Source organism: Schistocerca gregaria, chromosome 1 (genome assembly GCF_023897955.1).
Source record: "Schistocerca gregaria isolate iqSchGreg1 chromosome 1, iqSchGreg1.2, whole genome shotgun sequence".
Classification (NCBI taxonomy): Eukaryota; Metazoa; Arthropoda; class Insecta; order Orthoptera; family Acrididae; genus Schistocerca; species Schistocerca gregaria.
Window position 1 is genome coordinate 912,465,786 of NC_064920.1, and position 12,077 is coordinate 912,477,862.

At 42.5% G+C, this 12,077-nt stretch overlaps 1 protein-coding gene across 1 annotated transcript in view; it reads left to right on the forward strand.

Annotated features, from left to right (window-relative positions):
• LOC126275143 (nephrin-like) overlaps positions 1 to 12,077 on the forward strand; it is a 686,204-nt gene that overhangs the window by 218,504 nt on the left and 455,623 nt on the right. The gene's annotated exons all lie outside the window — the stretch shown is intronic.

The following is a 12,077-nucleotide window of genomic DNA, read 5'->3' on the forward strand; positions in this document are numbered from 1 at the left end:
AACGGAGGGGTATCTGTTGAGAAGCCACACAAACGTGTGGTTCCTGAAGAGGGGCAACAGTCTGGATAGTTGACTTATCTGGCCTTGTAGCAATAACCAAAACGGCCTTGCTGTGCTGGTACTGCGAACGGCTGAAAGCAAGGGGAAACCACAGCCGTAATTCTTCCCGAGGGCATGCAGGTTTACTGTATGATTAAATGATGATGGCGTCCTCTTTGGTAAAATATTCCGGAGGTAAAAATAGTCCCCCATTCGGATCTCCGGGCGGGGACTACTCAAGAGAATGTCGTTATCAGGAGAAAGAAAACTGGCGTTCTACGGAGGGGAGCGTGGAATGTCAGATACCTTAATCGGGCAGGTAGGTTAGAAAATTTTAAAAGGGAAATGGATAGGTTAAAGTTAGATATAGTTAGAATCAGTGAAGTTATAAATACAAAATCAAATAGGGGTAATGCAGGAGTAGGTTTAATAATGAATAGGAAAATAGGAATGAGGGTAAGCTACTACAAACAGCATAGTGAACGCATTATTGTGGCCAAGATAGATACGAAGCCCACACCTACTACAGTAGTACAAGTTTATATGCCACCTAGCTCTGCAGATGACGAAGAAATTGAAGAAATGTATGATGAAATAAAAGAAATTATTCAGGTAGTGAAGGGAGACGAAAATTTAATAGTCATGGGTGACTGGAATTCGAGTGTAGGAAAAGTCAGAGAAGGAAAATAGTAGGTGAATATGGATTTGGGCTAAGAAATGAAAGAGGAAGGCGCCTGATAGAATTTTGCACAGAGCACAACTTAATCATTTAGGAACCAGGTTTTAAATTGTAAGACATTTCCAGGGGCAGATGTGGACTTTGACCACAATCTATTGGTTATGACCTGTAGATTAAAACTGAAGAAACTGCAAAAGGTGGGAAATTAAGGAGATGGGACCTGGATAAACTGAAAGAACCAGAGGTTGTACAGAGTTTCAGGGAGAGCATAAGGGAACAATTAACAGGAATGGCGGAAAGAAATACAGTAGAAGAAGAATGGGTAGCTTTGTGGGATGTAGTAGTGAAGGCACCAGAGGATCAAGTAGGTAAAAAGACGAGGGCTAGTAGAAATACTTGGGTAATAGAAGAAATATTGAATTAAATGGATGAAAGGAGTAAATATAAAAATGCAGTAAATGAAGCAGGCAAAAAGGAATACAAACGTCTCAAAAATGGGATCGACAGGAAGTGCAAAATTAATAAGCAGGCATGCCTAGAGGAAAAATGTAAGGACGTAGAGGCTTATCTCACTAGGGGTAAGATAGATACTGCCTACAGGAAAATTAAAGAGATCTTTGGAGATAAGAGAACCACTTGTATGAACATATAGAGCTCAGATGGAAACCCAGTTCTAAGCAAAGAAGGGAAAGCAGAAAGGTGGAAGGTGTATATAGACGGTCTATACAAGGGCAATGTACTTGAGGACAATATTATGGAAATGGTAGGGGATGTAGATGAAGATAAAATGGGAGATACGATACTGCGTGAAGAGTTTGACAGAGCACTTAAAGATCTGAGTCGAAACAAGGCCCCCGGAGTAGACAACATTCCATTGGAGCTACTGTCGGCCTTGGGAGTGCCAGTCCTGTAAAAACTATACCATCTGGTGAGCAAGATGTATGAAACAGACGAAATACCCTCAGACTTCAAGAAGAATAAATTCCAATCCCAAAGAAAGCAGGTTTTGACAGATGTGAAAATTACCGAACAATTAGTTTAATAAGCCACAGCTGCAAAATACTATCGCAAATTCTTTACAGACGAATGGAAAAACTAGTAGAAGCCGCCTCGGGGAAGATCAGTTTGGATTCCGCAGAAACACTGGAACACGCGAGGCAATACTGACTTTACGACTTATCTTAGAAGAAAGATTAAGGAAAGGCAAACCCACGTTTCTAGCATTTGTAGACTTAGAGAAAGCTTTTGACAAGGTTGACTGCAATACTCTCTTTCAAATTCTAAAGGTGGCAGGGGTTAAAAACAGGGAGCGAAAGGCTATTTATAATTTGTACAGAAACCAGATGGCAGTTATAAGAATCGAGGGACATGAAAGGGAAGCAGTAGTTGGGAAGGGAGTAAGACAGGGCTGTAGCCTCTCTCAGATGTTATTCAATCTGTATATTGAGCAAGCAGTAAAGGAAACAAAAGAAAAATTCGGAGTAGTTACTAAAATCCATGGAGAAGAAATAAAAACTTTGAGGTTCGCCGATGACATTGTAATTCTGTGAGAGACAGCAAAGAACTTGGAAGAGCATTTGAATGGAATGGACAGTGTCTTGAAAGGAGGATATAAGATGAATATAAACAAAAGCAAAACGAGGATAATGCAATGTAGTCGAATTAAATCGGGTGATGCCTGAGGATTTAGGTTAGGAAATGAGACACTTAAAGTATGAATGGAGCTTTTCTATTTGGGGACTAAAATAACAGATGATGGTCGAAGTAGAGAGGATATAAAATGTAGACTGGCAATTGCAAGGAAAGCATTTCTGAAGAAGAGAAATTTGTTAACATCGAGTATAGATTTAAGTGTCAGGAAATCATGTCTGAAAGTATTTGTATGGAGTGTAGCCATGTATGGAACATGGACGATAAATAATTTGTACAAGAAGAGAATAGAAGCTTTCGAAATGTGGTGCTACAGAAGAATGCTGAAGATTAGATGGGTAAATCACATAACTAATGAGGAAGTATTGAATAGGATTGGGGGAGAAGAGAAGTTTGTGGCACAACTTGACCAGAAGAAGGGATTGGTTGGTAGGACATGTTCTGAGGCATCAAGGGATCACCAATTTAGTATTGGATGGCAGTGTGGAGGCTAAAAATCGTAGAGGGAGACCAAGAGATGACTACACTAAGCAGATTCAGAAGGATGTAGGATGCAATAGGTACTGGGAGATGAAGCTTGCACAGGGTAGAGTAGCATGGAGAGCTGCATCAAACCAGTCTCAGGACTGAAGATCACAAAAACAACCACTCAAGTCATTGTCCATTCCGTTCAGCTGCTCTTCCAGGTCCTTTGCTGCCTCTGAGAGAATTAGAAGGTCATCGGAGAACCTCACTGTTTTTATTTATTCTCCATGGATTTTAATTCCTACTCCGAATTATTCTTTTGTTTCCCTTACTGCTTCCTCAATATACAGATTGAATAACATCAGGGATAAGCTACAATCCTGTCTTACTCCCTTCTCAACCACTGCTTCCCTTTCATAGCCCTCTACCCTTATAACTGCCGTCTTGTTTCTGTACAAACTGTAAATAACCTTTCGCTCCCTGTATTTTACACCTACCACATTCAGGATTTTATTTCAATCAACGTTGTCAAAAGCTTTCTCTAACTCCACAAATGCTATAAACCTAGGTTTGCATTTTATTAACCTAGCTTCTAAAATAAGTCGTAGGGTCAGTATTGCCTCACGTGTTCTAACATTTCAACGGAATCGAAACTGATCTTCACCGAGGTCGGCTTCTGTCAGTTTTTCCATTCGTCTGTAAGGAATTCGTATTAGTATTTGCAGCCGTGGCTTAGATTACTGATAGTTTGGTAATTTTCACATCTGTCAACGTCTGTGTCTTTGGGATTGGAATTATTATATTGTTCTTGAGGCCTGAGGGTATTTCTCCTGTCTCATACATCTTGCTTACCAGATGCTAGAGTTTTGTTAAGGCTGGCTCTCCCAAGCCTATCCGTAGTTCTAGTGGAATGTTGTCTACTCCCTGGCCTTGTTTCGACTTAGGTGTTTCAGTGCTCTGTCAAACTCTTCACGCAGTATCGTCTCTCCCACTTCATCTTCATCTACATTCTCTTCCATTTCTATAATATTATCCTCAAGAATATCCCCGTTGTATAGACGCTCTATATACTACTTTCACGTCTCTACTTTCCCTTCTTTGCTTAGAACTGGGTTCCCATGTGAGCTCTTGATATTCATACAAGTGGTTGTCTTTTCTCGAAAGGTCTCTCTAATTTTCCTGTAGGCAGTATCTATCTTACCCCTAGCGATATACGTCTCTACATTTTTTACATTTGTCCTCTAGCCATCCCTGCTTAGCCATTTTGCACTTCCAGTCGATCTCATTTTTGAGACGTTTGTATTCCTTTTTGCCTGCTTCATTTACTGCATTTTTATATTTTTTCCTTTCATCAATTAAATTCAATATTTCTTCTGTTACCCAAGGATTTCTACTAGCCCTCGTCTTTTTACCTACTTGATCCTCTGGTGCCTTCACTACTTCATCCCTCAAAGATACCCATTCTTCTGCTGCTTTATTTCTTTCTCCCATTATTGTCAATCGTTCTCTAATGCTCTCCTTAAAACTCTCTACATACTCTGGTTCCGTCAGTTTATCCAGGTACCATCTCCTTAAATTCCCACCTTTCGCAGTTTCTTCTTTTTTACTCTACAGTTCATAACCGATAGATGGTGGTCAGAGTCCACACCTGCCCCTGGAAATGTCTTACAATTTAAAACCTGGTTCTAAATCTCTGTCATACCATTGTATAATCTATCTGAAACCTTCTAGTATCTCCAGGCTTCTTCCATGTATACAACCTTCTATCATGATGCTTGAACCAAATGTTAACTATGATTAAGTTATGCTCTGTGCAAAATTCTACCAGGCGGCTTCCTATTTCATTCCTTAGCCCCATTCCATGTTCACATACTATGTTTCCTTCTCTTCCTTTTCCTACTATCGAATTCCAATCACCCATCACTATTAATTTTCGTCTCCCTTCACTATCTGAATAATTTATTTTATCTCATCATACATTTCATCAATCTCTTCGTCATCTGCGGAGATAGTTGGCATATAAAGTTGTACTACTGTGCTAAACGTCGGTTTCGTATCTACCTTGGTCACAATAATGCTTTCACTGTGCTGTTTGTAGTAGCTTACCCGCATTCCTATTTTTTTTATTCATTATTAAACCTACTCCTGCATTAACCCTATTTGAGTTTGTATTTATAACACTGTATTCGCCTGACCAGATGTCTTGTTCCTCCTGCAACCGAACGTCACTAATTCCCACTATATCTATCTGTACCCTATCCATTTCCCGTTTTAAATTTGCTGACCCACCTGCCCGATTAAGGGATCTGACATTCCACGCTCATACCCGTAGAACGCCGGTTTTATTTCTCCTGATAACAAAGTCCTCCTGAGTAGTCCCCATTCGGAGATCCGAATATCCGAATGGGTGGCTATTTTGCCTCTGTAAGATTTTACCCAAGGGGACGTCATCATCATTCAACCATACAGTAAAGCTGCATGCCCTCGGGAAAAATTACGGCTGTAGTTTCCCCTTGCTTTCAGCCTTTCGCAGTGCCAGCACAGCAAGGCCGGTTTGATTAATGTTACAAGGCCGGATCAGTCAATTATCCAGTCTGTTGCCCTTGCAACTACTGAAAAGATGCTGCCCCTCTTCAGGAACCATGCGTTTGTCTGGCATCTCAACAGATACCCCTCCGTTGTGGTTGCATCTACCGTACGTCTATCTGTATCGCTGAGGTACGCAAGCCTTCCCAGGAACGGAAATGTCCATGGTTCATGGGGGGGGGGGGGGGGGGGGGGGGGTCCGGAGAAGTACACACGCAATTTCTTTCACATGTACAGAATATACCGAATCCCAAGATCAGTCACTCAAAACCATTTCTATCATTGCCATGTATATTTTGCAGTGCAGTGAAGAAAATACATGTCTTTCAGGTTTGCTAGCTGCATAAATTTTCGTTGGTAAATGTTTTAGCCGGTTTTGAAACTATGGCTTATCTGCAACAGATGGCAACGACCTTTAAGATAGGATTACTCTCTATTACTAACAGAAGATAAGAAAACAGATTGTTCAGCATTCAGTGGAAATGCGAGCTTTGTTTATCAGTTAACGCCTGTGTAAATGGATACGGCCGTGAGCTCACGTGCATCACTGTCAAGAATACTAACCCACCTGAACTACCATCAGTTAGCGAAAAATTGCGACCGTCTTAGAAATAAGTGTTTGCACTAATTTAATAAATATCCTGCATCTCTGGATACATCAGTGAAAACTATATTGCGCTATTATCGGTATTTTTGGACTCACATTTTATGTGTAAAATAAAAGTATACAGTCAAATGTACCACCGCCTTACTGTGGGTAAACGTTATTCACGGCGGTATGAACGTCTTACATTACTAAAGTTTTTACAAATAATTTCGACAAACGCCATCCATCACATTTTCCACAGGCAATAAATGTTTGGAAACTTCTGTGACGCTTCGTTTTTGAAAAGAAAGGGCAGTGTTTGTGGCTGTAGATCAGAAACATGGGAAGATTGTAACACCGCTGTCTCTCTGAATCGGAGGTGTCCATAATCTGTGGTTATAATGACTCAGGGCTCATCTGCAGCTGCGCCCCTTCTCACTGATTTGCCACACCCTTCTCCTGGGGGGGGGGGGGGAGAAGCAGCTCCGTTCCAGTTCTTTTAAGATACCTCCAAAGCAGAGTAATTCTTGCAGACTAAAAAACAACTACCTGTAAATCATCTAATCGTTGTCACGTGGTAGGAAGCATAAGCGTGTAAATATGCGTCGAGTGTTAAGAAAGTTGACTTCTCCTTCAGGTAATATTAGGCAGTGTTAACAGATTATAAAAGAAACTCAATTACGGAGTCTTTGGGGATAGAATCCATGACACGTTAAGGGAAGATATGCTCTTCAATATCATGTCGCTTTTTAGTTTCAAGAAGATAGCTATGAAGCTATGAGAACTTTTTTGCTATAGTTATGAAGAGTCCTTGTTAAATAGGAAAATAAATTCAAATTTTTGTCTCAGGTAACTATTTTTTACCTGGCGTTAACGTCTGTTTTTCGTTCCGTATTCACTTACGGACAATTTTACAGAAAATTATGTTTTATAAATCAGTTACACAGTAACATGAGTTTCCCATCGTCCTTGCATTAAAATTACGAACAACTTCAGTTGGAAGGACCACATAGATAATATTGTCGGGAAGGCGAGCCACAGGTTGCGTTTCATTGGCAGGACACTTAGAAGATGCAACAAGTCCACTAAAGAGACAGCTTACACTACACTCGTTCGTCCTCTGTTAGAATATTGCTGTGCGGTGTGGGATCCTTACCAGGTGGGATTGACGGAGGACATCGAAAGGGTGCGAAAAAGGGCAGCTCGTTTTGTATTATCACGTTGTAGGGGAGAGAGTGTGGCAGATATGATACACGAGTTGGGATGGAAGTCATTACAGCATAGACGTTTTTCGTCGCGGCGAGACCCTTTTACGAAATTTAAGTCACCAACTTTCTCTTCCGAATGCGAAAATATTTTGTTGAGCCCAACCTACATAGGTAGGAATGATCATCAAAATAAAATAAGAGAAATCAGAGCTCGAACAGAAAGGTTTAGGTGTTCGTTTTTCCCGCTCGCTGTTCGGAAGTGGAATACTAGAGAGATAGTATGATTGTGGTTCGATGAACCCTCTGCCAAGCACTTAAATGTGAATTGCAGAGTAGTCATGTAGATGTAGACGGGGGATTCAGTTAAGCACTTTAAATCTATGACAATTAGCCTTTTCTGCAGGTTATTGAGAAACAGATCGGAAAGGGATTTAATCTAGAATAACAGTTTTACATTAATAAAACATTCCTTACAGTTAGTCGTTTCTCCGACCAAAATCTGCGTTTCCTCGTATTTGGTCATAGGTCAGATATTGCACTGTCATCTCACATGTGGAACATGCCACAGTTATTAACCAGGTATTTCAATATTTGGATATTTTCCAGTGTTACTCCTTTCAACATTTTGGAGTCTACTACTTCATTCTTCTGTCTGCATGTTCGGTACGAATTTTATAATTTATTTTAAACTGACTTCCCAATGAGCTAGACACTTGAAAGTGTCTACATAAGTTTGAAATGTATGACAATGCAGTATTAACTCACTTTCATTCTAATATGTTGCGGAGGGTACTTTGTTTGTCTCTTTGCTTCCTTATTTTATTTTTTAGGAAAATATCACTTTATCAGTTTGATGTCTTATTAATAGGTAGCTGTAGCACTATTCTATTTCAAATATGATCAGGTGAAGAGACACTGAACAAGCCTTAAGTATAACACGTCACCCATCTAATTTCATCACAACGTTTATAACCACTGAAAAATTTAACACACACAAGTCTGATAAACAGAAAATAATCATTGAAATAATTATTGTTTTTAGTTTGACACATTTTTAAAATGAACTAAGAAATTAAAACAGTTATTTCTCCTAGCCCTATACAAAAAGGCGTTAAAATTTATGATTGTAAATTTTTAATAGCTATGAAAGCACTTGTAATTTCTGTACTGAAACGCATGGGACGCATACAGTAAATAATTCATGCATGAATATTTCACCTCCTAACTATTATAAGTTGCATGCGTCCCAGGTTTTTCATTATAAAGCTTAAATATATTTTCGTAGCATTAAAAGTTCAGAAACAGAAATTTTCAGAATTATATACAAAGAAAAAGTTAAGAAATCGACAAACTGTAGGAGAGGATTTCTGACTGGAAATGGAGTATAAAAATCCTATGAATATGTATCCGAAAATGCGGGCAACGGCAACAAATTGTCCGGGAACAGAGTACACAGCTGCAACGCATCCACGTCGCAACATACGTTAAGAGTGACCTCCATGGGACGAAATACCCACTTTCACTCGTCGTATGGTGGATTGTCGCACTCTTTCGCACTTTCCTACGTCTCTCCGAAAATCGTCGTACGCAATGTGGACACGCTGTTGAAGGGTCTGCACATCAGGAATCGGTTCAGCATACACAATGCTTTTCAGATGCCACCAGAGGCAACAATCCAGGGGATTTAACTCCGGCGATCTAGCAGGCTATGCTAAGGACCTCTGCATCCTGTCCAAAGTCCGTTCGTGAGGTGTCGAAGAACTGTAATGCTGAATTGAGGCGGTGCTAGGCCATCGAGAAACCACATAACCTGTCGTATAGTCAAAGATGTATTGTCAATCGGTCCAGGCAGAATGTTCTGCAGGATGTTCAGGTTTGTGAAGCTGCAAGACTTGTTAGCGTTTTAATGTATACTATCATAAATAAAAAAACCGATTTTCTTTTAAAAAATACCCTGCACTATGGTCTTGCTAAAAGCCGAGAAGCGACCCTTTACGTTGTAACTCTCAGGGGCAATCTGGGATGCTCTCTCTGTGTGAGGCACCCCTGTGCATCTCTGTGACTCACAGCTCAATTTCATGGCGCAACACGGAGCTGTATCGTATGTGGTTGTGAAATAATAACTAGTCCAAGTACGTGATCGCCAAGAATCCGTGCCGTACATTAATACTGAGCCGACGCTGATGAAACGTCTCAACCATTCTTCGAGGGTAGTCTGTAGAGCACAGACGACGATTATCCAGGTAGATGATGCCTATTCTTATACACACTGCTTCATCGTTAAAAAAGGACAGCTGACAGAAATTCCATAATTTTGACTGTCTGGTGCACAAAACATCGACAAAAAGCCATGCCATGGAGGGAAATCCGCTGCTGATTACCCATGCATTTGTTGCGGGGTGATAGGTACGGTAGCGACTGTCATGATGGATAGAGAAAATCGTACTTTGGCTTATTATCATTTTGGCGGGCCACTTGTATGGAGCTTGTACTAGGGTTCTTCTCAATATCCTGTAGAACCCGGTCCTCCAGATCTGGGGTACACTCAGTCCGCCGCCTCCATGCATTTTCTTCTAACTGAAAGATCCATGATAACTAAAACATGCATAAATAGTATGAAATGTTCTGTGATGTGATTGGTGTCTGTGAGGGTACTTGTTTTGGTATAGCCATGCCGCCTCTCGACCGTTCCCATCTGCTTGGCCTTATACAGACACTATCTCGACTTGTTTCAGACATGAATACCGGGCAAATCTGCTGCTTACAGTGGGTTGCGTCAATCACACAGTCTGCAAAACGCAAGGAACACACGATACGCGATCAGAGGAACTTTCATTCGTCAGCACCATCTACCGTGGCAATAAGCATATCCAGATACACATCCATTGGATCTTCTTTCCTCCATTTCGAGTCAAGAATCTGTCCGTGCCGCAGTTTGTTGGTTTTCTTAATGTTTACCCCGTAGTTGGTGTTAGGAAACTGCATAAGGCTAAGATAAATTTTGTGACTTTTAGTTCATTCTAAAAACGAGTTATATTAAAAATTCTTTTATTTAAACAGTTTTTTTGTATTTGTATTGAAGAAAGCTTCATAGTTCCCACTAACTATGAGGCACATCCAATGGTCCGCAGCTCGTGGTCGTGCGGTAGCGTTCTCGCTTCCCGCGCCAGGTTCCCGGGTTCGATTCCCTGTGGGGTCAGGGATTTTCTCTGTCTCGGGCTGATTGGGTGTTGTGTGATGTCCTTAGGCTACCTAGGTTTAAGCAGTTGTAAGTTCTAGGCGACTGATGACCATAGATGTTAAGTCCCATAGTGCTCAGAGCCATTTGAACCACATCCAGTGGCACAGTAGTATTCCACTATTTAAAGCTACGGAAATTACTATTTCGCAGAGAATAAAGAGTTTCAGAATGAATACAGTATGATTCCTCATAGTTCTCATATTTGGGTTATTATGAACAGTTTACTACACTCCTGGAAATGGAAAAAAGAACACATTGACACCGGTGTGTCAGACCCACCATGCTTGCTGCGGACACTGCGAGAGGGCTGTACAAGCAATGATCACACGCACGGCACAGCGGACACACCAGGAACCGTGGTGTTGGCCGTCGAATAGCGCTAGCTGCGCAGCATTTGTGCACCGCCGCCGTCAGTGTCAGCCAGTTTGGCGCGGCATACGGAGCTCCATCGCAGTCTTTAGCACTGGCAGCATGCCGCGACAGCGAAGGCGTGAATCGTGTGTGCAGTTGACGGACTTCGAGCGAGGGCGTATAGTGGGCTTGCGGGAGGCCGGGTGGACGTACCGTCGAATTGCTCAACACGTGGGGCGTGAGGTCTCCACAGTACATCGATGTTGTCGCCAGTGGTCGGCGGAAGGTGCACGTGCCCGTCGACCTGGGACCGGACCGCAGCGACGCACGGATGCACGCCAAGACCGTAGGATCCTACGCAGTGCCGTAGGGGACCGCACCGCCACTTCCCAGCAAATTAGGGACACTGTTGCTCCTGGGGTATCGGCGAGGACCATTCGCAACCGTCTCCATGAATTTGGGCTACGGTCCCGCACACCGTTAGGCCGTCTTCCGCTCACGCCCCAACATCGTGCAGCCCGCCTCCAGTGGTGTCGCGACAGGCGTGAATGGAGGGACGAATGGAGACGTGTCGTCTTCATCGATGAGAGTCGCTTCTGCCTTGGTGCCAATGATGGTCGTATGTGTGTTTGGCGCCGTGCAGGTGAGCGCCACAATCAGGACTGCATACGACCGAGGCACACAGGGCCAACACCCGGCATCATGGTGTGGGGAGCGATCTCCTACACTGGCCGTACACCTCTGGTGATCGTCGAGGGGACACTGAATAGTGCACGGTACATCCAAACCGTCATCGAACCCATCGTTCTACCATTCCTAGACCGGCAAGGGAACTTGCTGTTCCAACAGGACAATGCACATCCGCATGTATCCCGTGCCACCCAACGTGCTCTAGAAGGTGTAAGTCAACTCCCCTGGCCAGCAAGATCTCTGGATCTGTCCCCCATTGAGCATGTTTGGAACTGGATGAAGCGTCGTTTCACGCGGTCTGCACGTCCAGCATGAACGCTGGTCCAACTGAGGCGCCAGGTGGAAATGGCATGGCAAGCCATTCCACATGACTACATCCAGCATCTCTACGATCGTCTCCATGGGAGAATAGCAGCCTGCATTGCTGCGAAAGGTGGATATACACTGTACTAGTGCCGACATTGTGCATGCTCTGTTGCCTGTGTCTATGTGCCTGTCGTTCTGTCAGTGTGATCATGTGAGGTATCTGACCCCAGGAATGTGTAAATAAAGTTTCCCCTTCCTGGGCAATGAATTCACGAT